The sequence below is a fragment of the Triticum dicoccoides genome, chromosome 2A (genome assembly GCF_002162155.2).
Source record: "Triticum dicoccoides isolate Atlit2015 ecotype Zavitan chromosome 2A, WEW_v2.0, whole genome shotgun sequence".
Classification (NCBI taxonomy): Eukaryota; Viridiplantae; Streptophyta; class Magnoliopsida; order Poales; family Poaceae; genus Triticum; species Triticum dicoccoides.
The window spans coordinates 409,201,418-409,204,099 of record NC_041382.1 but is presented as its reverse complement, the minus strand read 5'-3'; positions in this window follow the sequence as shown (position 1 = coordinate 409,204,099).

Here is a 2,682-nt window from a genome sequence, read left to right as displayed (position 1 = left end):
ACCTAGGACGAACGGGCGGGGCCGGCGGCGCGCGGCGGGGTTCGGATGCGACCGGCGAGGTTGGGAGTGGGAGCGGATGGATTGGGGAGAACGAACCGGCTCGGGCTGGGTTGGGTGGATGGGCTCAGGTCGGTCGGGTCGGCTTCGCGATCGTACGGGTGTGGTTCTCAGCAAGTTCGTGCTCTGTTCAAGGTTCAAAAGGCTTTTTGCGTAAGGCCGATAAACGGCGTAGGTCAACCGATTCTAAACCAGGATCGGTCGCCTCCTGTCCGTTCGATCATGATGTCCCGGCAATACAATCACTTTCTACCCGAATCCACTCGCACGCGTAGCCATCCTTCGCAAACATACAACGTGTTTTCTGTCTCTTGCCGGTTGTCCTTCCCCGCCACCACCCTCGCCGTCCGTCGTTGCTTGCTGCCCTCGCCATCGATCGCAGGTCGTCATCCTCGCCTCTCGTTACAGCTCGTCGTCGCCGCCCTTGCACTATTGTCGTGGTAGGTGGCTCATTTTAGCATCGCCCGTCGCCGGTTGCAGCAGCTCGACTCGGCAGTCGTCGCACGAGCGTCCTCCGCGACATGAAGCGGCACCGTCGCATCACCGCAGCTCGTCCCCCGTCACTCACAGTATCGTCGTCGATGATTGTAGCAGTGTCATTGTCGGTTGCAGCTTTATCTTGGCCTATTGCAGCTCTGCCCCTTGCTGACTGCAACTCCAACATAGCCGGTTGTAGCTATGCTAACAAACGGGTGAAGTTCGGTGCACCACAGGTCGCAGCACCGATGTCTTCGCGCACTGGTCATTGTCTCCTCAGGTGGCTCGGCTCGCAGCATAAGCATGCGCCCCTCGCAGCACCGTGCAGCCCAACTCGCGAGTAGAGCATGTGGTGAGAGATAGTTGAACCGCAACGCTGGCAGCCTCCCCCCTGTAGTGTCAAAGTTGCATGTGTTGTTGCTCACAGTAGAGCCGCCGACCAGCTCACTCGACCACCCATTGCAACGGCTTTGGAGAAAAATAGGGGATGGGTGTGGCTATGGACGTCGCTAGCTGGAGCAGCGCAGGGAAGATCAGGTTTGGCAAAGGTGGAGTGAAACTGTCAGGACCCCGATTCCAAGTCACATCGATCTAGCTGGTAACACCTCATATCACTTTGCGGCCTCACGCACGGTATTCCCATGGGTGTCGCCTTACCATGGCCCGGGACCGTTTGCGCCTTTTGGCTCACGTATATGATAGTGTCGCTAGCATCCATATGACAGAGAACCCGGGCCGACATGACTAGTCGTGAACCCAAAGTGGCACTAACTTACGGGGACAAGCATACATGAATCAACATCGAGCATGTCGGTCAGCAGCGTGCGAATCCGGGCTGTAGCACTGGGCTAACAGGACTTCGGTGAACCGGGCTGTAGCAGGCTAGGCAGGACTCCGGATGTCACCGCGTGACATTTCCCCAAAGGGACAGACACAGGAACGAAGTGAATCACATGCCGGCCAGTCAAGTGTTTCGGAGCAGTAGTGCTGGGCTAGCAGGACTCCGGTGAACCGGGCTGTAGCAGACTACTATAGCTCATGGAAACACAAGACTACATTTCCCCATAAGAGAGGCTACCAAGGATAAACAACTAGGTTGTCAGATCCCACACATACCAAGCATTTCAATCATACACACAATATGCTCGATATGTGTAAATACATCATGACATCACAACAAAACTCTACGACTCAAAGTATTTATTCATAAGACTCCGAAGAGTCAGATATTACAAACATGGGTCTCATGACCCAACATACAGAGCATACAAGCAACAAGCACATGCGGAAGCTTAACTTATCTGAGTACAGACAACTACAAATGAAGAAGGCTGAGGAGCCTGACTATCTACAAGACCCTCCTAAGGGTACAAGATCGTAGCTAAGGTAACAAGCTAAACGTTGAAGTCCATGCAGAACTACTAGCGAGACTCAAGTCTCTCTGCAAAGCATAAAATAAGCAAACGTGAGTACAAATGTGTAACGCCCCGGATGTAACTTTCCCTATTTGTACTCCAACTCTTGCCGTTTCCGGCGTTAAGTTATATTTATTTCTCGGGTTCAGGTCTTTGTCTCCGTGTGTTGTTTTCTTTGTCATGCATCTCATATCATGTCATCATGTGCATTGCTTTTGCATACGTGTACATCTCATGCATTCGAGCATTTTCCCCGTTGTCCATTTTGCATTCCGGCGCTTCGTTCTCCTCCGGTGGTCATTTCTAGCTTTCTTTTGTGTGTGGAGATTAAACATTTCCGGATTGGACCGAGACTTGCCAAGCGGCCTTGATTTACTACCGGTAGACCGCCTATCAAGTTTTGTATCTTTTGGACTTCGTTTGATACTCCAACGATTAACCGCGGGACCGCAAAGGCCTCATGTGTGTTGCAGCCCAACACCCCTCCAATTTGGCCCAAAACCCACCAAACTCTGCTCCATGTCCTAGAGCGTTCGATCACGATCGCGTGGCCGAAAACCGCACCTCATTTGGACTCTCCTAACTCCCTCTATGCCTATATATATACCCCCCATTCCAAATCTCGGATTCTCTCCCCCCTAACCCTAAAAAAAATAGATCTCCGCCGCGACCGGACAACGTCCGCGCCGAGCCGGACGTGTCCGGATCCGCCGCCGCCTACCGCCGCTTGCCA